A 27,338-nucleotide genomic window follows, 5' to 3' on the forward strand; every position below is an offset into this window, starting at 1 on the left:
GGTAAAGTCAAATTTAGAACATACCCTTTCAGTGATTTCCTAAGGGGTGTGTATGTTTTAGATATTTACTAAAGTAAACTTCTCTCCTCCTTTGAAAGAAAACTATTTTATTTGTTTATTTATCTATTTGCCATGCTGGGATTGAGCCTAGGGGCGCTCTATCATTCAGCTACATCCCAAGCCCTTTTACCTAATTAATTGATTAATTTTTGTGTGGTATTGGGAATTGAACTCAGGGGAATTCTACCTCTGAGCATGCTAATCCTTAGCCTTATTTTATTTTATTTTTTTGTTGAAACAGAGTCTCACTAAGTTACTAAGGCTGGTCTTGAACTTGCAAACCTCCTGTCTCAGCCTCCCAAGTACTAGGATTGCAGGCATATCACATCATGCCTGGCTTCTTTTTATTTTCTATTTTAAGGCAAGTTCTCTTTGAGTTGCTCAGACTGGCCTTGATCCGCCTGTCTCAGCCTCCTCTGGAGTCACTGGATGTGAATCACCATCCCTGAATCTTTTAATTTTTAACTGATACATAAAAACTCTGCATGGGTTACCCTGTGATGTTTCCATACACGTATATGTGCCATGTAATATTTAAATCAGGTTGAACTAGAATTTCGTGTGTGTGTGTGTGTGTGTGTGTGTGTGTGTGCCGACTACTAGGGATTGAATCCTGAGGCCATCTACCCCTGAGCTACACCTTCAGCCCTATTTTACTTTTTATTTTGAAGCAAGGTCTTGTTAAGTTGCCGAGGCTGGCCATGAACCTGCAATCTTCCTACCTCAGCTTCCCCTGTACTGAGATTACAGACATGCACAGCCGCACTGAATTCCCTTTTAGAAATAAACATCAGGAAAGCATGGATCTCGACATGCCAGCCTAGGAGTCTTCACTGTCTCTGTGGGGACATGTCACAGAAACCCAGAAACCCTTTCAAACTGAGTAAAGAAGCCAAAGGTGGCTGTGTCTGAAGGCCATGGGGGGTGTACCCTGGAATCCTGGGAGAGGAATGGAAGATATGGCGGCAGTTCTCAGGAAGGACAGCTGCTGCCACAGGACACCTGAAAGCAGCTCAGGACCCACTCCTGGCCCCCACAGCTGCCGCCCTCCCCCTTCCTCCTCCTGGGGCTCTAAGACCCTCAGAGCTTCTGCTCCTCTCTTTACAGGGCAGGAGGGGGCCTGTGTAACCTTTCCTTTCATGCCTATCATGATGGGAGGAATTACCAAGGGTCTGTACCAAGACCAAAGCATCTCCCAGTTTGTCTTGGACACTTAGACCTCACTTAGGGAAGCTGGGGGCAGATGGCTATATCACATCACATGTCCACTCTGTTCTAATGATGGAGATTAGTCCTGGTGACTAAGGGAAGGATGGGATTCCCTGCTGCAACCCCGGAGACGTCCAGCTGGACTCTGGGAACTTGGATGATTGGAACAAGCATTTTCAATCACACTATCTTCCAGCCTGTGGTCTTGCCTGGGCTTGCTGGTGGCCATTGTGCCTGTGAGGGTGGTAAGTGGCCCTGTACTGTCACCTAACCTGATTCTAGCTCCCTGGGACATTGGACCAGATTCTTCCCCAGATTCTGAGTGCTGCCCTTTTGTATGGGTTCCTGGATACTCAGAGTTCATTCCCAGGGATCGGCCAGAGTGGGGGGAATTGAATACTTGCTTGCTAAAATCCAGGGATGAGTCAGAGCTGTTGGGAAGTTGCCCCGTGGCTTGATTTGGGATGTTGGCAGCAGCAGGGCTGGTGGCACAAGAGCAAGACATCCAGGTTTACAGTCAGTTCAAGTTAAGGGACACCTCTGTGCTGCCTGGAACCCAAGCCAGAGAAACGCGCTGGCCCATTAGCTTCTCTGTTTCCACCGGCAGCGAGTTGTGGATGCCAGCGAGCTGCGATGGTTGCAGGGTACTTGGATAACACGCTAATACACTTAGCGAGGTAAAAATAAATAATGGGGCCTCTTGGCGCTTTGCTGGTGTTGAACCCCATGACTATTAGAGCTTCTGTAAGTAATTATCGCAAAGGACCTACAGGCCCTTTCTGCACCCCAGCACTGGGTAACTTCAGAGTTAGGCCTTCTCTTCCTAATTACATTTAGATTTTAACATAATTACTTTAGATGGTAACGGTTTTATCCTCACTGAGCTCTACAACAGACTCTATGTGCTTTACAGAGTTTCTTGGAAAAAAATCTCCTAGACACTAGGAATTTTAGAGTGGTCAGAGGTTATATTTAATTTTTTCTCTGTACTTTATTAACTAATAAGACTAGAGGTGTGAGGATGCGTATTGTACGTGTCCAATGTAAAAAATGTGGGTGAAAAACACAACTGATTCTAGGCATGGTGGTGCTCACCTGTAATTCCAGTACGTGGGAGGCTGAGCGAAGGTTTAACACCAACCTCAGCGATGCTGTAAAGCCTTCAGCAACTTAGCAAGACCTCGTTTCAAAATAAAAAATAAAATAGGGCTGGGGATTAGCTCAGAGTTAGAATGCTCCTGGGTTCAATTCCCGCACCCCCCAAACAAAACAAAACACCAGAACAGAACAAAACAAAAAACAACAATAACAATCATAATTACTTTAGATGGTAATAGTTTTATCTGATACCATCTAAATAATAGTTATTATATAATTATTATATATTATTATATTATTACTATAATCTGACCTACTATGATTTCTAAGTCTTTTCTTCCCTTTAATTAATAGGGAGACGAGTTTTCTTTCTCTCTTGAAGTAGTTCTTTGCCATGACTCCTGATGTTCTCTTAGAAGTTGGGGCAGCTCCGTTGCGCTGGACTTCCATCCTGACCCACAGACACAGAACATGGTGGCAACTCTACCAAAACACCCATCACCAGTAAAAGAAAAATCAGTGCTTTAGTCTTCACAGCGTTAACTCTGCTGGGCTGATCCGTTCCTAGAATGCTGGTCCAAGGCAGCTGGAATGCAGAAGAAGCCCAGTGTTCCCAGGGATAGTCTAGAGGCAACCAGCGATTTGGCAGGACAGAGATGCTGGAGCTAATAACAACCACTCCTAAGCCAACAGAAACGGGTAGCAGACATTGCTTGTTATCCACTCTCCTTCCAACCTGAATCACTGGGGGTGGCTATGTGTTTAGCCTTTTTGATGGATAGATGCGAAAGGAGTAGATAGAATTTTCTTTTTTCTTTTTGGTGGTACTGGGGTTCCTGGAAGCCCTTCTACCTCCAGGCTATACTCCCAGACCTATTTTATATATATTTTTTAAATTTGGAAACAGGGTCTCTTAAGCCAGCGAGGCTGGCTCTGAACCAGCGCGATCCTCCTGTCTCCGCCTCCTAAGCGCAGGGATTACAAGCGTGCGCCGCCACGCCCAGCAGGAGTAGATAGAATTTTAGGGGACGCCCTTGCACCTGGGTTTACTCAGAGGGTTCCCTGTTCTTCTCTTTTAGCTTGCCTACTCCTGATGGTTGGAGCTGCAGCAGCCATCTTGAGACAACAAAGCCAAGACCAAGAGAACTGCCTGACAGTTCTCAGCTCTGACAATCTCGAGCCTGTCGATCAACAGCAAAACCTGCCTCCTCTGATCATCTCCTTAGGTGAGGAAAATAGATCATGTGTGTTTATGTCATAAGTAGTCCTCTTAGTAGTAGGCAGAGAGATGCAATTTCTATCTTGCATGCAATCTGTCTTCCTTGCGTAAGAGTCCAGCCCAGCTTGCACTTCACTTGACCACAATCAAGTGGGAGTTTATTTTCCTTTTTTGTTATCAAAGCCATGGTTTGAGAGATATACACAGTCCTCTTGGTACTTAACTCTGATGTGTTTGTGTGTGTGAGTGTGTGTGTGTGTGTGTGTGTGTGTGTGTGTGTACACACGTGCATGCCTGTCAATGAACAGTGATGACAGGTTTAGCTCCAGAAAAACGTGGAGAGAAAATGCCAGGCTGATTCCTGATAAGGCTCATTTGGACAGCCAACAATGATCTCATTCTTGCAGTTACTAGGGAGTCTAGCATTTCTAAACCCAAAGAAAAGGTCCTTATTAACTGACTCTGTAGATATTCAGAGAGAATTGGAGTGGGAGACAGTCACCATTAACCAAAAACCTGACGACAGGTCTGGTTATGGGGAGACCCCAACCTCATCACCCTCTATACAAAGTCTGCTTCTTGGAGCACCTAGGGCTTCCTGAATATTCCTGTTTTGCTAGTTCTTAACTATTTGGTGCAGTAGGAAGATCTAAGATAAAGTTTTGTGAATATTTATTTAAAAGTATAGTTTTGTAACTAAAATCAGTCTAGTATTGTTAAGGGTTTAAGAGTATAGCTTCTTAGCCAGGCGTGGTGGTGCACATTTATATTCCCAATATTTAGAAGATTGGGAATATTAACAGCAAAACCTGCCTCCTCTGATCATCTCCTTAGGTGAGGAAAATAGATCATGTGTGTTTATGTCGTAAGTTGGAGAATTGCAGATTCGAGGATAGCCTCAACAACTTAGTGAGATCCCCTGTCTAAAAAAAAATAAAATAAAATAGGGCTGGGGGTGTAGCTCAGAAGTAGAATGCCCCTGGGTTCAATCCCCAGTACATACACACACACACACACACACACACACACACACACACACACTGTAGATTCTTAAGTCAGAATTCCTGGATTCAAATCTTAACTTTACTTGTACTAATCCTGTAACTCATGGCAAGTTATTTAAGTTTCCTCTTTCTCAGGAGCAATATGTGAATAATTAATAATAATAATAATAATAATAATGCTGTAAGATGGTTGTGAGGATTAAATCTGATGCTAGATTGCTATAACTAATATAAGCATACTTGTCCCTTGGTATCTGTAGAAGACTGGTTTCTGGACACTCATGCATATCAAAATCAAGGGATGTTCAAGTTGTTTATATAAAATGGCATGGTATTTGCATAAAACTTCTGCTCCTCCTCCCATCTATTGTAAATAATCTCTTTACCTATAACACCTAGTACAAGGCAAAACCTGTGCAAATAGTTGTTATACCATATTATGTTAGGAATAAGGACAAGGAAAAAAGTCTGAACAGGGCATGGTGGCACACACCTGCAATCTCAGTACTTGGGAGGCCGACACAGGAGGATCATAGATTTGAGGATAACGTCAGCAATGTAGTGACACTCTCATCAACCTAGCAAGACCCTGTTTAAAAATAAAATAGAGCTGAGGGTGTAGCTCAGAGGTAAAAAGGCCCTGGGTTCAATCCCCAGTACCAAATAAAAAGTCTGTACAAGTTCAGTGCAGACACGACTGCTTTTCTGGATGCTTTTTCTGAATTGCTTTTCTGGTTGGTTGAATCTGTGGATACACGATCCTCAGATATGCAGGGCCGGCTGCACAATATTATCTTCATTTGTAGCTAAGCTCCTGGCAAAGCTACGCCTTGGCGTCCTGGTTTGTAAAATGAGCTTTTATGGAGCTAAAGCACGCAGCTCACAGGACACTTCTTACAGTGGTGGGCTGCTACAGCGTGAGCCCTGCAGATGCCAGCGGAGTGCCTTGCACCAGCAGACCCTCCATAAGGGCTCACTCCTTCCCCCTCTCCCTGTCCTGAAACAGTGGCAGAAACCAGCGAGCAGGTGGCGCACTCGAGTGGCTTTGGTTAGTGTGCTTTATTCTCTGGTATTTAAGGGAGAGGAAGTGGGCCAGGCGTAGCAGTCAAAATACACAGTACTCAGGAGTGGATCTCAGGGACTTACTTTTTTCTGGGGTTGGGGGAGGAGGTACTGGGGATGGAGGAAGTACTGGGGAAGTCTGGAGACGGAACCCAGGGGTTTTCTACCTCCTAGCTATACCCTATTGTACTTTTCTAATTTTGAAATGGGATTTCACTAAGTTGTGGAGGGCCTCCCTAAAAGTTCCTGAGACTAGCCCCAAACCTGAGATCCTCCTTTGTCAACCTCCCAAGTACTGAGATTACAGGTGTGCACCAACATGCCCAGCTTGATCTGAGGGACTGTGAGGACAGTGTCATGCACTGGGCATTCTGATATTGATAGACATGGACCCCAAAGTTAGGAGAGGTATGTCACTTTAACTAAATAAAGAACATATGGTGATTTTTTTTGCATGGTGGCCTAAAAAGACACCCCAAGTTTGCTGGGGTGGAGAAGCAGCATTTCTAAAACCTCATTCTAGGGAACCTCTCTTATGATGGGGATCCACTTTCTTCTCCGTCGCATGTCACCTCCATCACCATAGCTGAGATCGGCTCTCTCCAGGAAAATGGATGCAAGTAAAGCCTCTGTCTTCCAATTTTATCTGACCTGCCTCCTTCCAATGACTCAAAAATGTGTCGCGAAGATCTCGCACAATCTTATAGCCTAAACTCAAAATCCTCGTTCCTAGGTCCAGCTTGGAAGAAAACTGGCTTCTGGATCTGTATCAGCTTTTCAAGTGCAAATTTGGTGTCCTGCATTAGGATATTCATAAGCAGATAAGTAACAAATGGGGACGTAATTTGGACACTTAAATTGGAACAAATTCCCAGATTATCTTCTGGTTTTCACTCTGGTGACTCAGACTCCAGAGTTCTTAGGGAACATGGCAAAAGAGCTAAGTTTTTAAGATGATGGAAGGGGTTAACATTAAGTGGACGAGAGTCACAGAGGTAATGGCACTTGGATAGAAAGGCAGAAACTGGAAAATTGGCCAAATTAAGAGGGCATTAAGGAATCAATGAAGGTAACCGTTTAAATAATACTATGTGCAAATATGAAGTCATCAGTACCATTTTCAGTATTATGTACGAGGGGGAGGGAGCGAGGTGGGAGCTGGAGGGGAGAACACCGAGTGATGTATTCATGGGTGTTTCTATCACTCCGGACCTCATTATGATGTATGATTTCAATGTATTGATAAACAATGACTGTGAAATGGACTCATTACCAAAAAAAACTATGACTAAAGTGGGAAGGAAATGGTACCTGATGCCAGATTTTGCTTTAACCTAAGGAAACATTCCACATATAAACAGGAAACAGCATACTGCCCCCTCTGGACTCCCTACTGTGTCTTACCTGTTCAATATCACAGGGTCCCTGTTTCCTGATGAAATCAGTCAAGTCTAAAAACCAATGCCTACTGAGCATTTTACCCTGGCCATCTATATCCATGGACTCCACTGCTGCTAGCCATTTAGCAAACACTCTACCTGCCGTAAGGATGGGGCCGGGGAGGAGGCTTTGGCAAGGATTCATGCACACTCGTGTTTTGTTTAGATGTTGTCTAGCTGTGTGTGTCCAAATAGCCCGCCCCACCTCCAGCTCTGCAGACTGCCCTCAGCAGCCCTTGGCATCTCGGCTTCCTTCTGGCCCTCTCTTCCACCTTGTCTTCTGTTGACGACGTCTTTGCAGGGCCATGGGATTCTTGCTGTCTGATTCCTTTTCCTCAGCCCAGAACCCTAAAGCAGATGTTCTCCTGCATCGCTGGGAACTCGTTAGAAACGGACACAGTTAGACTCCACCAGAGCCCCCGGGGATGGGACCCAGAACCCAGGGGATTCTGACTACCACCTCTGCTGCTGCCCCGGGGATTCTTTTTGGGTTAAGATCAGCATTCCCATCCTGGATCCCTTCTGCTTCGACCATTTTGAATGCTAACACCACACAGGAGGAGGGTTGGACATCCAGCACTGGCCTTTGGCATCTAAGAGACATCAACAAACAATCTTCCTGTGAGGGTGAAGGCACTCCTCATTGAATGCATGCTTAGGCTGAGGGCCAGGCAAGTTTCCAGGCTGAGAATGGTATAGTGCCTGCATTTTATAGAGCTCAGTAGACCCTTGGGAGATGCCAGGCTGAAGTTATGGTCAGAATAAGTCCCTGTCCATGGTCATGAAAATAATGATGCAGAAGGAGCTTTCAGTTGTCCCCCAGGTAGAAAAGGCACCAAGTCCCGCTCCTTGAGATATTAATCAATAATCTTCAGAGACTCATTATGGAGGTTACATATAATATATACATATAACATATAATTGTGTTTATATATAATTATAGTTAATTATATATACATGTTGCACATATATAATATATACCACATAAAATGTAGTCGTTATGCAATATATTATATAACTGTATTTTATATAATATGGATTAGTCATATATATTATACATACACATATATATGTATGTATGTATGTATATATGTGTATTGTGTAGAGAGATATTCAGTTCACATATGGCTTCTAGTGCCCAATTTGACTAGCAGGCACAGGTTTGGCGAGGGTCTGAGGAGGATCCCGCACCATCTCGTCTTGTGGTTGTAGCACTATGGTTCGTCTATGGCTAATCTGCTACAGTCTGAGCCCCCTATTTTTTTCTATTTTTGCAGTACTGGGGATTGAACCCAGGGGCATTCTACCTCCAAGCTGAGCTTCATCTGCTGCCCTATTTTATATTTTATTTTGAAACAGGGTCTTACTAAGTTGCAGAGGGCCTCACTCAGTAGCGGAGGCTGGCCATGAACCTGCCATCTTCCTGTCTCACCTTTCCAATACTGAGATTACAAATGTGTGCCACCACACCTGGCCTGAGCCCTTTCTTAGTTAGAATAATTTAGAAAAAATTGAAATTATTAAAGAACCATTCTCCCAGGAGGCTTATCCTGACTGTCATACTTAAAACCATTTTTACTTTTATAAAGAGTTAATTTGATGTGTCATTTGCCTGGAGCACAGGGTGCCCACGTGTTTGGTGTAAGAGTATTCTGGGTGTTTTTGTGAGGGTGTTTTTGAATGGCCTCAGTTTAAGAATCAAGTTTGAGATTCCAGAAAAGCAGAGAGAAAGATCAAGAAACACTGTTCATCTCGTACCCTGAAATTAGTAAAACAGAATAACACTTTCCTATTTATTTATTTATTTATTTATTTATTTATTTATTTATTTATTTATTTGGTGGTATTGGGGATGGAACCCAAGGGCATTCTACCTCAGAGGTACAATCCAGCCCTATTTTTTATTCTTTATTTTGAAACAGACTCACTGAGTTGTGGAGGGCTTCACTAAGTAGCTGAGGATGTCTGTGAACTATGATCCTCCAGTCTCAGACTCCCAAATGCCGGGATTACACAAGTACGCCACCACGCCTGGCTTCTTTCCTCTTTGAAGGATAGTAAAAAAAAAAAAAAAAAAAAAAATCAAAACAACAACACATGCTTGTAATTCCAGTACTTGGGAGGCTGAGACAGGAGGATGGGGTTCACAGCCAGCCCTGGGTTCAATCCTTAGTACTGCAAAAACAAACAAACAGGAAAAACAATACCAATAGCAAGAAAACCCTCAACAACCTCCATAGAACACAGCAAAGAGAATTTCTATACAGTAGAAGAGGCGGTGCTCTATAGAAACAGAGGAAAAAGTACAGCACTGAAAAGGATTTCATTACATGGCAAAGGCTTTGAAAACATTTGTTTTGAGTCCTCAATGAAATGGATGCACACACCCCCACACACATAAAAAAATACAATCTATAAAATAAGAGCTTGAATAATCAAGACTGGAGGAAGATTTTTTTTTTTTTTTTTGGTATAGTGTATTTTGTGTGTGTGTGGTATTGAAGATTGAACCCAGGGGCATTCTACCTCTGAGCTATATGTGCACTTCTTTCTTTCTTTCTTTCTTTCTTTCTTTCTTTCTTTCTTTCTTTCTTTCTTTCTTTCTTTCTTTCTTTCTTTCTTTCTTTCTCTGTCTTTATTTTTATCTTGAAACAGGATCTAAGTTACAAAAGGGCTCACTAAGTTGCTGAGGCTGGCTGTGAACCTGAAATCCTTCTGTCTCAGACTCTCAAGTTTGTGTAATGTTGAAGAAAAGGAAGGGAAATTTACCAAGAGAAGGTGAATTATACGTACTGAAATATAATAGGAAAAATGTCCCTGGAGATATTACAGTGTGAGATTCATGATGCTGAAATTCTAATTCAGGTCATAGAAAACTAACTTGGAATGCTTGACATACGATAGATCTGTTGAGATGATTCCTCTTGTCTAACTGAAATTGTGTATCCTTCAGAGGTTTTAAATTTTGATGATTTCCAATGAGTCCCTTTTGTGCTCATGATTTTTGTGTTCTCTCCAGGAAATGTTTGCTTGTCTCATGGCTGTGAAGATATTCTCCTGTTTTCTTTTAGACCCCTTATAGTTATTGCCTTTGGGGATTATGAATTATTCTAAGTTGATTGATTGATTGATTTTGTGTGGGGGAGACTGAGGTAGGGGCAAACTTGAATTTGGCACCATTGCTTTGTGGTGTCCACCTGCAATCTCAGTACTTGGGAGATTGAGACAGAAGGATCACAAGTTTGAAGCCAGCCTCAGCAATTTAGTGAGGTCCTGTTTCAAAATAAAGCTGAGCATAGTGGCACATGCCTATAATCCCACTACTTGGGAGGTTGAGACAGGATTGCAGGTTCAAGGACAGCCTCAGCCAGTAGTGAGATTCTCATGAACCTAGCAAGATCCTGTTTCAGAATAAAAATAAAACAGAGCTAGGGGCGTAGTTTAGAGGTAGAATGCTGGTGCCATGAATAAACAATCAAACAATTTAAATCAAATAGAGGCTGGGGATATAACTTAGGAGGTAGAATGCTTCTGGGTACAAAAGAAAAAAGAAAAGAAAAGAAAGAAGATGTCTCCATAAACCATGAGCCAGATAAAAAACATTCTAAACTCAAGATAGTAGTTTGCTTCAAAAAGACATGGAGGAACTGAAAAAGCATATAAAAGGGATATAAACTAAAGCAATGATGTGTTAGTTATTTCAAGAGGAAAGAAAAGGTCATAGGCAATTATAGCAAGTTGATGCTATTTATTAGTTCTGCATAGCGGCTACATCAGTGTTTGTTGCACCCGTTCAAGTCTTTTGTTTTCATCTGAAATTTTTTCATAATTAAAAACAAGAAAAAGAGTACACTACAACAGCAATAAAATTACTTTAAACAATAAGGATGGGCAATTTTGTGCTGGACAATGCAATTAAATGCAATGGAAATTGCCAAACTCTCTGGAAAGATCATAAAAATGCTCAAACCTGGGGGAACGAGGGGGCTGGTGCCGTGAATGCTCATCACTCAGAGAGGTAGATCTGCCAGGAGCTGCCGGCTCCTTTCTCTAGAAAAACTAATACGAAGCCAAACATAATTCAATTAAACAAGGAAAAGAAACAGTGGCTTCTAAACATAAAGAAGCACAGAACGTCAGAATTCTGTGATGCGTCTCAACATTAAGCTGTAATTTCACACAACGCTAAAGCTGTCAGGACACAGGGCTTATATCCTGAAAATCTGGGCACTGCTCAGAGGTTCTGTGTAAAGAAGTACTGAAGGCCGGAAGTGGCTCAGAATGCCCTTCCTACTAGATGGGAACGAACGTGGTTTAAGCTCAATCTCTGCACTCAGAAAAAAGAAAGTGGGATAGACTCGTGTGCATGCATGTACACCATGGGAACTGAAAAACCAATGTGGGTACTAGGTTCGTTCTCAAAGAGTGGTCCCTGGACCAGGACCATCGCCTGGGTGCTGATTCCAAATGTACAACACGAGCCCACGCTAGACCTAGGAGGTGTGGCCCAGGATAAAACCCATTTCTTTATTGTTGATTATGAGGGTTTTTTTGTGTGTGTATGTGATACTGGAGATTGAATCCAGGAGTGTCCTACCTCTGAGCTATACCCCCAGCCCTTTCTATTTATGGTTTGAAACAGGGTCTTGACAGGTTGTTGGGAGGCTTGCTATATTGCTGAGGCTGTTTTTGAACCTGCAATTCTCCTGACTGGGCCTCTCAAGTACTGGGATTACAAGCATGTGCCACCATGCCCAGCTTAAAACCAAGATTTTATGAAGTCCTCTAATGAATTCTTTTTGTAATGCTCTAGTAGAAATTTGACTTTATTTTTTTGACAGACAGTACCCAAACTTCCTTTCTACATTTGGAAAATCCTTCGTTTTAGGAGCTGTGGGAAGTACAGCTCACCTTGACTCAGAAGTCCCCAAAGCCATAAATGTCAATAGCCTCCCAAGCAACTGGGCTTTGGGCGTGGCCCAGGCTTGGCCAATCCAAGGCAGCACCCTAAACGTTCAGTCCTGAGCTGAGGCTGCACACAGGCTGTCGTGGAGTCTGTCTGACCTTGGATGACACCTAGTGTCAATATCATGTTGTGGCATCATGTAGCCACTTCACGCCCAGGGCAGCAGCTGGGGTCTCACTGGAGCAGTTATGTGGTGGGATCTGGACCATGGTTCTAAGTATGTAGCCTGAATCATCTCATTTCCTCTGCCTTCACCACCAGCTTTCCTATCAGTCCCAGGAGCTACCCAGCTCTTCACAATACATTTCTTTTCAGCTTAAATTAGTCAAAGTGAATTTCTGGAGTTGGCATTGAGCACTGTAATGTCATATGCATTTAATGGGGGTCTTGTTTTGCTTTATTATTTTTCACCCCAAAGACTCTTGTGCAATTGATATGATGTTCTAGAGTCAAAGATACTTTATTTATTTGTATTTTTCTCTTAACACCTTTTAATCTGGTGTGTGTGTGTGTGATTGTATGTGTATGTGTGTGTGGAGAGGAATACTAGGGATTGAACCCAGGAGCATTATGCCCCTGATTTATATCCCCAGCATTTTTAATTTTTTGTCTGTAAACAGAGTCTCACTAGGTTTCTGAGCATTTCTCTATGTTGCTAAGGCGGGCTTTGAACTTGTGACTCTCCTATCTCAGCTTCCCAAGTACTAGGATTACATGTATGCACCACCTCCCCTGGCTTTGATCTCATTTTCTAAATGTAAAATAGGAATAGGTAATGCCCCAATTGTTCAAGATGCTTGGAATGTCATAGATCATGTCTAGAAATTGGTGCACAATAGGTGGTCAAAAAAAGGCAAAAGAAAGCAAACTGCCACTGTTTGTGTGACCCCTTGTGCATTGTTTTTATAACACTGTAGCTCTCAGACTCAAAGATATCTTAGAATTTTAAAAATTCTGTCTATGTCTGTCTGTCTGTCTATCTGTTTGTCTTTCAATATCTGTATGTAGAGGTAAAAGGTCTGGAAAAACTAGATCAGACTATAATTTTAGTTTCTACTCTTCTATATTTTATATTTGTTTTTCTTAAGAAGCTACATTAATGTTTAAATAAGAAATAACCATCATACACTCTAGACAGTTGTGTGAATGAGTGCGGTATGAACTATAAATTTGCCAAGGTTTGAGTGTAGAAACTAGGGATTATTCAATGGCCTATTCTTCTAAAAAAATCCAAGAGATTTAGGTCACAGGTATCTATTATAGTTATTTATAAGTTGTACAAAATAAGTGAGTTAAGTAATCTCACAAAGGGAAAATAAATGAATTCTAAGTATCTCTACACTCTGGAACCCTATAGAGTTATGAAATATCAGATTTTGGATGCATGTTCATTATATGTTTTCCCATCTCTGGTATGATCAAAGCAAACGCCATCTGGCTGAGAGTTCAGAGTTCCATACAGAGAACCTGTAAGGCACTGGTGAGCGGAGAATTCAGCCTGTGAGTAAAAAACCTTTAGAGGGAGGGGTCGGGAGTGCCGCCTGGGCTTGTGGGTCTCCCATGCTGCTTGAGCACTGGAGCTATGGGCATTTCAAAGTATCGATCCTCTTGCAAATCAACAGGGAGATTTGCCTCCAACCATTCCTTAGATCTTGTCTCCAGCCATCTGGCTGTATCTCCAACTCTTTTCCCTCTCCTCCTGCTGCTGGCCCGACCCAGTGACCCACACTTACTTCATCAGGGAAGAGGCTGAGGCTGCAGCAGCTGATGGCCCCAGGTGAGGGCTTTGCAGTGCCTCATTGATATTAATGAAAACTCCTTCATTTACTCCTGCCATTGGGAAGGGTCCAAGGACCCGGGCTTCTTTCACCAAGATGAGCAATGAAAATACAAAACAATAATTAGAAATGGAGAAAGAATACGTAAGAGCTCGGTTCCTTGTGATTCAAGAACACCAAAGAGCACACAGTGTTCATGGAGACACTGCATTATTTGTGTTCCTGTTATCAAGCAAGCCTGCCAAAGAGTTGCAGGATCCTGGCACATAAGAAATGAGACAATGATTTTTTTAAAATCATACAAATTTACGTGGAGCTAACTTCCCTGAGTTTAGAGAGGCAGGATTTCTGTGCTTGGGCATCATTTCTCATCTGTGTGTTGACCTTCTGATACCAAGTCAGCTTCAGCTCACCTCTACCGTGGTGTATGTTGTCTCTGAAAAGAAGATTTGTGAGCTGTTCTAATCAGAGGTTCCTATAATCTTTGATTTCCCCTTCAACCTCTGACTTCTAGTCCCTTGACTATCTCAGTGATGACTCCTGTATCCAAGTGTGCTCCAAACTCATCCGATCACCTCAAAGGTTATGAAATCAGAAAGCAAATTTAAAAATCACCTTTCTTAGAAGCACATGGTGGTGCACACCTGTAATACTTGGGAGGCTGAGATAAGAGCATCTTATTTGAGACCAACCATTCTCAACCCCTTGCTAAGAGCAAGACTCTTAGAAACCTAGCAAGACCCTGTTTTAAAACATAAAATGAGAAGAGCTGGGGGTGTTTCTTGAAGGTAGAATGCCCTGGGTTAAATCTCCAGTAACACACACACACACACACACACACACACACACACACACATCACCTTTCCTGGGTGAGTATACAATGGAATAATAATTGTTGTTGGGTTGTCTTAATTGAGCTCATGCTGACACAGCACCAGTAATTATGATACAACCCATAAAAAATAGCATTGGTAAACAGCAGTAGATCAGTTGGCCAACATCACATAAACCTTTAAGGCCACCTAGCCCTGCCAGATTTAGAAGAAGCTAAAAATGAAGGACAGGAAGGGCACAGTGGTGTATGGCTGTAACCCCAGTACTTGGGAGGCTGAGACAGGAGGATCACAGGTTCACAGCCAGCCTCAGCAACTTAGTGAGGCCCTCTGCAACTTAGCAAGGCCCTGTTTCAAAATTAAAAGTAAAATAGGGCTGATGGTGTAGCTCAGAGGTTCAATCCTGAGTACTCCAAAAAAAAAAAAAAAAAAAAAAAAAGGTAAAAGACAGGACAGGCAGGGATGCAGGGGTCTCAGAGCACGTTTCCAGGGAGCCTCCACCTAGAAGGCACATGCCTGAGCCCTCCATGGTGTGCCTCTCACCCAAGCTACAGAAGGCACGTGCTGAAGGAACCTTTACAAATGCAAGATGAGCCCACGGAGAACTCTGTGAAGTCAATAGCCCAATGGTGAAAACCTGTAGCCCAAGGAAAATGTCTTTATTATGGCAGCATGCATCACTAGACTAACACATGATCTCGTGTAGATCTTCAAAGAGGAGCATTTGGGTCAGATACACAGAGTCAGAGCAAGGAGAGAAGAGGATTCAGACCAGGGCACGCACTCCCTGTCCATCCCTCCAAGAGCCCTTCTCTAATTCCTTGTGCATGAAGATGCGTGCTTAACACTGGACCAAGACTGCCGTTTGTTGTGTGGGTAGCAGACCCATGCTTTTATGTGCATGTGTGCATATGTGTGCATATGTGTACCTGCTTATGAATCTACAAGCACAGTAAACACTGATAACACTTCTACTTGTGGGTACCACCTTCTCTGCCTTCCGGAAATGTATTGCTCTGCCCATGACTTGGAATTTGCTCTTGCCTTTTAATGTTCTTGTCCTTATATGATCTCTTCTTGAATTCCTTTGGGTATTATTCAACAGTGTCAAAGGAAAGTTAAATTTGAGCCCTACTCTCAGGAAAAAAAAAATTCTGTGGTGATCAAGTCTGTGTTAAAGAATAATGTCCAAAAATGTCAAAGTGAATTTCCTGCCTCAGGGACTCTAACCTGGTATGAACTTTCTCAGGTCCCTAAAGTCACTGAGGGATGCTTCCTTAGTGGCTTTTTAAGGCTTCCAATTTGCTTAGGTAAAAGACTTTAACCACCCAAGACAGGCAGAAACAGGAAATGGGGAAGTTTGAGTTGCTGCCTTGTTAGATGTGCATAGCTCCTCAAAGGCTACCACAGTCAGGCGTGCTGGCATAAGCTTGGGAGGCTGAGACAGGAGGCTGAGACAGGAGGATCGCAGGTTCATGGCCAGCCTTGGCAATTTAGTGAGGCCCTCTGCAACTTAGTAAGACTCTGTTTTGAAATAAAGAATGAAAAATAGGGCTGGCGGTGTAGCTCAGAGGTAGAATGCCCCTGAGTTCAATCCCCAGTACCACAAAACAAAATAAATAAATAATAAATAAATAAACAAAAGCCATGAAATTGATCTAAAGTGTGGTCATCTGATGTTTTTCTTACCTTTTGGGGCTGGACAGAGAATCACAAGCTTGATTCTAAGAAGTTAGTAACTTCTCATAATCAGCAAAAGTACCAGCTGTAATCAACTTGAGACCCAAGGTTTATTCCTCCTTGAGCTATATAGTTAGATTAGCATGTGCTGCAAACGATTCTATGTTGTTAAGACTCAAGAATCCCAAGCAGAAGTAGACAGACAGATCCATGTGGATTCTGGATCTGTGATTGATAGAAAGATTCAAACAGTCTTGACAGATTCACATTTGATGGTACTTTGGTTATTTACTTTTTTTTTTTTTTTTGGTGGTACTGGGGTTCCTGGAAGCCCTTCTACCTCCGGGCTACACTCCCAGACCCATTTTTACATTTTTATTTAGAAAAAGGGTCTCCTAAGCCAGTGCGCGCGGCTGGCTTCGAACCTGCGCGGTCCTCCTGTCTCTGCCTCCCAAGCGCGGGGATTACAAGCTGCGCCACCACGCCCGGCCTCTTTGGTTACTTATGATTCCCTTGTTCGGCCCAAGAATCTACTATTTAGTAGAAATTCAAGGAGGAAGCATGTGGCCTTCAGTTTGATCAAGTGGACAGAGAAAAGCAAACCCTAGGTGATAACAAGAAGTCAGCATGGATAGAAGAACTTGCTCATGAATATTTCAGTGCTATAGAAAGTATACCTTAAAAGTAAGAGGTCATTTCTAGCAAACTGCAGGCAGGAGTGTGCCTATGCAACTGACTATAAGACTAAGAATTATAATTTAAGAAATTATGGAACCTACTGCAACCCACTAGCCTGTTGTAGTTCTACCTCCAGGTGTTACCAGGTCTCAGGAACTGACATTCAGTCCTGGTAGATGACTATCTTCCTGCCCTAGCTCGGCTTTACCTTCACGCCTGCGTGTCTAGCTGAGAATTCTCAACTGCATGCCTACATAGAACAAACCCAAAAGGTGGCCTGGCCCAAGGTGGTCTCCTTACATCTATCTCTAAGCTCTGTTGTGATCTCAGAAAATAGTATCCTCTTGCTAATTTACTGAAGCAAAAATCCTATCCCATTTTCCATGAAGCAGCTGGTTAGTTTTGTTCTTTACAAATCCTTTATTGAGGTTAATTTTATAAATGTTTAAGTCAGATCTTCTATCAGTGATTACAATCCTTCAAAGAGCTTCTCATTACAAATGACCCATGCCCTCCTACCATCCCCTCCTTTTTAGTGTGGGATATAACCCCTATAATTTGGTTACTGACCCATTTACTTTCAGATAATCAAAATGGAGAATATGGTGGGATCACCTTATCTATGGGAGATGCATTCTGACATTGTGGTACTACTGAACCTTAGATATACTCTTTCTTCATATACATACAGACTTATGATAAATTTTAATTTGTAATTTAGGCGTAGTAAGATATGAACAACAATAGCTAATTATAAAGTAAAACAATTACAATAATATACTGTAAGAAAAATTATGTACATACGATCTCTCTCTCAAAATATCTTTTTGTGTTTTAGATCATAGAAACCTCAGCACACATGTTATGTTTGCTCTTTCCTTATTAGTTCAGAACCTTCACCTCTTCCTATAAAGGAAATGCTTTATAGCTTCTCTTTAGCATATTTAAATCACCAGCATTGTTACTCTTGTGCTTGGCATCATTATTAAGTAAAATGAGAATTATCTGAACACAAGCACAGTGACAAATGGTCAGATAACTGAGACAACTACTGCATGACCAGCGGGAAGGTAATACATATAGTGTCGATACGCTGGACAAAGGGACGGCTCGTGTTCTGAGATGGACAAGGCATATTTCATCAGGCCACTCAGAATGCATTTTAAAACTTATGAATTGTTGACTTTTACAATTGTCCATTCAATATTTTCAGATCACTGTTGGCCTCTAGTGACCGAAAGTGAATTATGGATAAGGAGGGACTACTATATACTTGATGGGCTTGGCCTAAGCAGAGGCTCCTTTAAAGAGGTGGAGTCTGGGAGACATGCTCCTGCTGACCTGGAAGAAAGCAGACGCCCACATTATGAGATGCCTGGGTGAGCCACATGGCAAGGGTCTGCAGACAGCCCATAGGAGCTGAGAGTGATCCCTGGCCCACAGCTCATAACAAATTAGAGGCACCAGTCTTACAGCCACAAGGGACTGAATTTGGTTCACTGGAGTGAACTTGGACTAAGACCCTTAGCTCCAAATGAGCACTGCAGTGTAGCCAATACTTCAATATCTTGAGCAGAGGACCCACCCAAGCCATGCCCAGACTCTTAACAGAAACTGAAAACTGCGAGATAATAGCTTTGTGTGGTTTTATGCCACTAAGTTTGTAACAATGGAGGCAGCAAGAAAAGAATGCAGAGATAGAAGCCAAACACGCTGTGGTTCTCAAAGTCTCACCTGGCCTGGCTGTTATCTGCCTCTTTGGCTTGATCGGCTATTTTCCCCTCCCCTACATGCCATGCAGACATTGAAATGTGGCTTGGTCACAGTGCGTCACCTTGAGGCACTCAACACTTAGCATGGGCACATAGGTGTTCTGGGTACTGGCATTCTTCTATTTCTCATCTGAGCACTGTTTGGTTGGGTGCATTAAGTTTATGCACATTCACTTGGGTTATTCTTTAGGATTCATGTAATTTTGTTTACATATGTTAGAATCAATAAAAAGTTTAGCTTGACTTTGCAGAACATTTAATGGCATGATAAAATGCTTATGGTTTAATATATATGTGAAAAAAGTTCAAGTCAAAATGATCAATTTTAGAAAGAATAGTAAAAGTATGCTAAAAGCAGTGGCCCGAGGAATGGAAAAATTGCTTAATTCTAGGAAAATTCTAAAATTTATTGTATATCACATATGTATTATGAAATAAACATTACATATGCATTGTATGTAGGATGTGCGCATATATAGCATAATGCATAATGTTGTTATTTATTTTCTTTAGTAATACGAAAATTCCAGGTTATAGAGAAAGAGTTTAGTAGCCTAGATGTACAAGCCTAGAGATGGTAAATTACAAAAGAAAAAATGTAAGGCACTTTTCAACTTTGAAACAATTTAATCTTACTCTGGAATTTCAGACTTAGAGTCATAAAGTGGAGGTGGGAGGTGTGTTTTTAAAAAAAATTAAAAAAGCCTCAGTGTTTGCAGATAATTTGTCTACTAGAAAAATTCAAGGGCACTTCCAGTGCTACTACTTAAACTAATAGAGTATGATTTGGAACGAAAATTAACATATAAAATCAATGGCTATCTTACACATCAGAAGGAGTCTGTTAAATATAAGGGGAAAGACTTATTTATAATAACAGAAAAACTACAAAATACATTAAAATATTCTTAGAAATACAGAGGGGGCTTTCTAGTGGGAGGCCGCTAGAATCCAGCATCTGTGTATTTAAATGTTTGGTGGGGTGTGGGAAGGACAGGGGCCTGCTTGTCTAGTCTCTTAGCTCTTGCTTGTTTGGTGCTCATTTTATTGTGGAGAGTCCTGCCATAGGCAAGCTTATAAGTTTATAGATAATTCAACTCTTCTCTGACTCAGGTCATATTGAGTCATGAAAACTATTTACATATGAAAAATAGCATACTTCCACCAGGCATGGTGGCGCACGCTTGTAATTCCCGCGCTTGGGAGGCTGAGACAGGAGGATCTCACGGGTTCAAAGCCAGCCTCAGCTACTGAGTGAGCCTTTCAGTAACTTAGTGAGACCCTGTTTCCAAATAAAATATAAAAAAGGTCTGGGAGCATAGCCCGGAGGTAGAAAGCCCCTGGGTTCCACCCCTAGTGCCACAAAGAAAAGAAAAGAAAAATAGCATACTTCTGTGCATACATATATGATACATATCTCTCTCTTTTAACCATTTATTTTAATTAATGGTGTTTTCATGTCTAACAGCTTTACTTATTTTTTTTAATTCATTGCCTTTTTTGAGGGGAGGGGTATTACTTATACTTTCAAACTATTTATGCTTAGAAAGTTTGTCCTCAACCTGGAATCAAAATAATTGGGGCTGGGGGAGAGCACAATTGGACATTTCAATGTCAAAAGAGGATACTGAATGATAATCTAATCAGTATGTCTATGACCTAAGGATAGATGTACGTATGGAAATGTAATTTGACTCTAGAAAGGCGATGAGGACAGACCGGCTCAGCTGATCAAACTGTGGTCTGAATGATTTCCTCCCACTCCAATGACCTTTTGAAAAACAAGTTGGGCGAGGAAGCCACTGTACACTTCACAACCTCACTGAGGATCACTCCCATGATGGAGTGGGAGGCAGAGTGCTCCTCACTCTCTCCTGGAGTGGGAGCAAAAACCCTCCTTGAAAGGTCTAAATATTAATTACCAGAGCCCCGTGTAGCAGAGAAATGACCAGACCCCTTCAAGGCCTGGGGAAAATTCTCTTAAATGTTGCCATAGGGTCAACTTCTGGCCTTGGTTTCAAGATGGCTGCATTTTCCCTATGGCTTTTCTTCATACAGAATGCAGCTGCTACTCAATATTGTTTTAAGGTGAATTAACTAAGACGGGGCAAACCAAACTCCTTTGCCACCACCATCATCTGGAAGCAATTTCATTCTTGCAACATACTGTATAATATTTAAATATTCATCTGAAGTACTTCAATTTTCTACCCCATCCTTTGGAATATCATAAGTTATTTAAAGGAGAAAATGGAATTGTATAACCTGACTGGGAGATGCTATAGGAAGGTAAGGCAGAGAGGCCGATAGCTGTTCCAAGGCAGAGTCTGGAGGTTGGGTAGAGGTTGTGATCTTTGACCTCATTGGCCTGATTCTTCACATTGACAAAACCAGGTCCCCAAACCCACATGATCAGTGGTCAGTACATCATAGGTGATGCCCAAGGGCAGGAGATATTTTTGAAAGGAGCAGAGGAGAGACAAGAAATTTGGCACTGGGCATGGGCTTCACCTAGATCTCTAATATTTTATTCCCCCCAAAAAAAACAGGTACCAAAATACAGTTAGATAGGAAGACTGTGTTCTAAAGTTCTATACCACACCAGGCCTGGTGGCGCACGCTTGAAATCCCTGCGCCTGGGAGGCAGAGACAGGAGGATAATGCTGGTTTGAAGCCAGCCCTTCTGGCTTAAGAGACCCTGTTTCTAAAAATAAAAAAGTATAAAATAGGTCTGGGAGTGTAGCCTGGAGGTAGAAGGACTTCCAGGAACCCCAGTACCACCAAAAAAAAAAAAAAAAGTTCTATACCATAGTAAGATGTCTAAAGCTCACAGTTTATTGTATATTTTATAAAGAACTAGAGGAAACTTCAAAGTTTACAAACACAAAGAAATGGCAAATGATTAAGGAAGTAGAAATGGTAATTATCTTGATTTGATTACTACATACGTTTCAAGTATATGCGTATATACATAAACATATATGCATATACACATATATGCACATACAAACAGATATAGTTATCACAGTGTACCCCATTGTATTAGCCTTTTGGCATCATGACCAAAAACCTGGCAAGAACAACTTAGTGAAGGAAAGATTTGCTTTGGCTCACAGTTTTGGAGGATTCAGTCCATTCAACAGTTTCTAAGGCAGAAGCATCATATGAGAAGGGCGTGGTAGAGAGAAGCTGCTTAGCTCATAGCAGCTGGGAAGCAGTGTGTGTGTGTGTGTGTGTGTGTGTGTGTGTGTGTGTGTGTGTGGGAGGGAAGATAGACCCAAGCCACACCCCCAGTGACCTACTTCTTCCAGTAGGCACCACCTCCTGGTGATCCATTCATTCACTGAATAGACTTATCCAGCGATGAGGTTGGATCCCTCCTGATTCAACCACTGCCTGAAAGCCCCACCTCTGAACCTTGTTGAACTGGAGACCAAGCTTTCAACACATGAGCTTTTGGGTCCAAATCCAAACCATAATACCCATACAGATGTACAATTATTAATCACAATAAAAAGATCTAGAAATAGAAAACAAAGGTAACATTAAATAAAATATGGCAAAATATTAATAACTGTTAAAGGTTTTAAAAATTATTTGTATCTTCATATTTGATCCATAATCAAATATTAATTTTTAAGAAAAAAAGACAAAAGAGAAAGAAAAATATCAATAGTAACTGTCTTTTGAGAGTAGGATCGTTTTTCCCTCTTTCCTATTTTTAGATATTTTCTAAAATTCTTATATTGAGTCTTTGTTACTTTTATAATTAGGAAAAAAACAGCTTCATTTTTAAAAGCATTATAACTAATCAACCGAGACAAGGAGGAATGTACTGAGAAGTAAAATGGACCAAGGAGGATGCTCATAAAATGGTAAATGAAAAAGGCAAATAACAAAGCATAAAATGTGGTTAGATCTCATTAATTTGTACTTCACTTATTTTGAATTAATTAGTGGGCAGCTGATGTGGGCCTTGCACTGTGGGTGAGGAGAGACTTGCTTAGTACCCAGTGGAATTCCATTTTAAGGCTTCCTTTGTATTCTGTAGTCTAACTACATGTTCCTTATAGGCAGGGGCCATGCTCTCTCCATATTTGGTTTCTTCTTCCATCCCATGGACCTGGTCCCTGCCTGGCTGACTACAACACACCTGTTGAAAGAATGATTAAGCAAAAAAGGAAAGCAAAATCGCTCGGAGATTTTCAATCCACTTACGAGAACAAACTCTTTTAATAGCTGTTAGCTCATTAAGTGCCGAAGTAAATATCGTAGCTAATTAAATACAGCTTTATTTATTCATTTTAGCAAGACCCACCAGAACATCAATTACAGAATAAATTTTTAATGAATAAAAGAGCTTAAAAAATCGATGTATTTGTTAGCATTGACTGACCGCCTTTTCCAATTAGTGTGAATCATCATAAAGCCTCATTTCCCCCATCTCTGTGGCCTAGAGGGTCTTCTCAGACAAACAATGGACACATCCAGCTCTCAATCCTCTCCAGTCCTTCTCCCACTCAGCTGAATGTGACTGGAGAAGAGTTCCCCCACCTGGCTTGGTGTTACTGTGAATCAGTCACCCCCCACCCCCAGCAAGGGCCAGTCACTGGGCCACATTTTTCCACACTTTTTCCTTCTCCCCTGGAAAAAGCAATCCATAACTTTTCCTCCATCCTCAATTCCCTTCCCCTCACTTCTACCTCCATATTTTCCCTTAAACGAAGACTTGAGATTTCTATTCTTGAATGAGCCTAGAACACGCAGAATAGGACACCCTGCCTCCCGTTTGCCTGTGCCCAGGCCAGTGTACCCACCAGAATTTGGAGATGGTTTGAGTGTGACCCCCCCCCCAAACTTCATGCCAGAAGCTTAGTACCTGCTTTACTTTGGGTGTGGCTTGTCCCCCAAAGGTTTATGTGCTGAAGGATTGGTTTCCAATGTGGTGCTATCGGGAGACAGTGAAAAGAGAAGAGGCCAGATGGAAGGTGGTTAGGTCACTGGGGTCCCACCCTCAGAAGGGATTGATGCTGGCCTCATGGTGGAGTTAGTTCTCATAAGTGTGTGTTGACCAAAAAAAAAAAAAAAAAAAAGAGCAAGACTGGTCCCTCTCTGCTGTCTGACTTCCTATATTGCCATCATGGGATCCCTCCTTCTCACATGTGTCCCCAAATATGGTGGCTAATGCTAGCCACTATATTTGATGTAGCCGAGGGAATCTTCACCAGGGGCGACAGAATCTTGGGCTGGCCAAGCTTGGATGTTTAGCTTCCTAAAGAGCGAGTTCAATATTTTTTTAAATAAAGAACCCAGCACCGGGTATTATGTTATAGCACAGAAAGTGGACTAATACAGCACCTGACCTTCCTTTCCATGCCCCTACTAGGACCACCCTTCCTTGTGCACTGTGGCTCAGCCCTACTTATTTCTCTAGGAGTCTTTTCCCTTTTCTGTATCATCAATTTTCCTCTCCACTGGATATTTCCCATCAGCATACAAACGAGCTATCATTTTTCTATCATTACACGAACAAAAACTAAAACTAAAACCTATCTTCACCTTATTTACCTTCCGGCAACCAGACTTGTTCTTATTTCCCCTTTACAACAAGATTTTCCCCCAAATCTCACTGTGATTCTTGCCACAATCTCTTACTCTCTTCTCTCAAGTACCGATTCTACCATGACACCCCAACACTCTTACCAAGGTCATCAGTGACCTCCCTGTTGCTACATCCAATGGTTCATGTATTTTTTACATGTACTTTCATTGATGTATTGTAACTGTACATCATAGTGAGGTTCAAAGTGACAGGAACATCAGGGCACACAGTGCTTGGTGCCTTTCCCTCTGGAGCCCACCACTACTCACCCCTTTCTGTACATACTACAATATTAGTAGCGATATCTTCATATGTGAACATAGAATCACTTGAACTGTTTTCTTCATCAGTTCTCCTTTTGTTCCTTCCCATCTTCCTTCCCCAAGCCCCTTCCACTATTCCACTGGTGCTGTTTTCTTTTTTCTCTAGCTTTCACATATGCAAGGAAAACATATGACCCTTAGCTTTCTGCAACTGGCTGATCTCACTTCCACCCACTTTCCCGCAAATGACATAATTTTGCTCTTGTGTATGGTTGAGTAGAATTCCACTGTGTGTGTGGACCACATTTTTGTTATTCATTCATTTGTTGATGAACACCTAGGTTGGTTCCATCATCTGGCTGTTAAATTGTGCTAATAAAAACATGGATGTGAATGCATCATTATAATATTCTGGCTTTAAATTCTTTTAGAACGATATTGAGAACTGATATAGCTGGATCATATGGTGGTGCCATTCCTAGTCTTTTGAGGAACCTTCATACTGTTTTCCAGAGTGGCTGTACTAATTTGTAATCCCACCAACAGTTAGGATTCCTATTTTCCCACATCCTTGCCAGCATTTATTATTGTCTGTATTCTTGACAAACCATTGTAATCTCAAATGAAAACCACACAGAGATTCCAATAGACTATTACTGATGACTTATCAGTAGGGTGACAAACTATTATAACTTATTATAATATGAATGTTGAGAATAAAAAGGGTACTATTAATGATTGCACCAGGATAGCAGGTGTCTATCAGAACTGTTCCTTCCTGCAAATGAGGAAGGGCGTGTGATTATATGACCTTCAGGAGTTTTGGCACCTTAAAATCCTTTTTAAATTTTTTAGAACACCACACTCCTGCACTTGCTACTACTCTGCCTCTTTTGCTGGTGCCTTTTTATTGGTCAGATCTCACGATGTTCAAGTGCCCGGGTGAGTGCCTGGAACGCTTCTCTTCTCAACCTACCCTTACTTTCTGGGTGATCCCCTTGAGCCTCAAAGCCTGAAGTTGGGATGATCATTAGAATGTATCTCTGACCTGGTCATCTCTTCTGAACTCGATTGTCTCCTCAACTTGTCCACTGTGATGTCTAACGGGCATACCAATCTTCACATACTCTGCGTTGGAGTTTAGATTTTTCTCACCAAATCTGCTTGTTTCACAGTTTCACCTATCACAGTGAATGGGAAGACCCAATTCTTTAACTAGGCTTGGCTCAGCCCTGATCCTATTCCTTGGCTCCTATATCCCACAGATTCATTTGTATTTTCTTTTGCAGTCCATCCAGAACCTTACTATTTCTTCTTACTCATTGCTACCTTGCTGGTAAAATTGATTATCATCTCCTATTTTAACTGTTGTTAAAGATCTTCTTATTGACCTCAGGTTCAGCCCTTGCTCTCTGGGTCCAAGTGACACACAATAGATAGAATGTCCCTATTAAAGTATGCTCTAAGCTGGGCATGGTGGTGCACGCTTGTAATCCCCGTGCTTGGGAGGCAGAGACAGAAGGATCGCTCTGGTTTGGAGCCAGCCTCGCTGGCTTAAGAGACCCTGTTTCAAAAAAAAAATATATATATATGTGTGTGTGTGTGTGTGTGTGTGTGTGTGTGTGTGTGTGTGTCTGGGAGTGTAGCCCAGAGGTAAAAGGGCTTCCAGGAACCCCAGTACAAAACAACAAAAAAAGTATGCTCTAACCATGTCACTGTGTTCAAAACTCACTAGTCTAGGCTTCCCATCCATCTCCAAACAGGAGCTGAAATCCGTCCCATGACAGGCAAGTCCTCATTGGTGTACTCACCACCTTACATCTCTGACCCCATCTCCTACACCTGCTTCTCTTCCTCTTTCTCCTCTACTCCCCATGGGTCTCTTTGCTGTTCCTGGACCAAGTCCCATCTCTGCTTCTCTTCAAGCCATTGACCTTCTGTTTCCTCTCCTGGAGTTCACTTCCCTCTGATTTCCCATCATTTACTTTCCTCTTTATGTCTTTTCTCAAATGCTACTTCTCAGAGACATTCTGAAAGACATTTAAATGGCAATGCCCCTTTTTCTAGCATAGTCTGCCATCTTGCTCTGCACTTTCTCCCATAGTATATGTTATCTAGATATGGTACTATCATCTAGTGTATTTCTTCTACCGTAGTATATTTCATCTTTTACCCTAATCTAGGTCAGCAGTATCCAATAGAACAATTAATGATGATGGAAGTGTTGGCTCTATGCTATTCAATATGGTAGACACTAGCTACACACGGCTGTCAAACCCTGGAAAGTGGCTAGTGCTGCTGAAGAACTGAACTTCGAATGTCATTTACTCTGAATTTAATTAAATTCAGTTTAGTAATATGTGGTTTTGTGGCTACTGAATTGGACACAGCAAGTCTATAATTTAGTTATAAAAGTCTGTCTTTACAAGTTTGATCAGAAGTTGGATTCCTACAGCTAGGATTCGGCTGAAAATTATATCTATCTATGATTAACTTATCCCCGTAACTAGAATATAAAGTTCATAAGGTCGGATTTTTTTTCTGTGCCAGACACAATAGTTATAGAGCAAACAACATCGTCATTTTAAGAGATGAAGTTTTTTTTATTATCAACATGTACAGAACTTGTTCTAAGCTCTATAAAATCTGTCCTTATCTTAAAGTAGCACCAAAAT

The 27,338-nt window shown here is 41.7% G+C and overlaps 1 protein-coding gene across 1 annotated transcript in view; it reads right to left on the bottom strand.

Moving 5' to 3' along the window:
- CALN1 (calneuron 1) overlaps positions 1 to 27,338 on the bottom strand; it is a gene marked incomplete at both ends in the record, with an annotated part of 508,467 nt that overhangs the window by 41,762 nt on the left and 439,367 nt on the right. The window lies entirely within an intron of this gene.

Source organism: Muscardinus avellanarius (genome assembly GCF_963383645.1).
Source record: "Muscardinus avellanarius genome assembly, chromosome: 10".
Taxonomy (NCBI): domain Eukaryota; kingdom Metazoa; phylum Chordata; class Mammalia; order Rodentia; family Gliridae; genus Muscardinus; species Muscardinus avellanarius.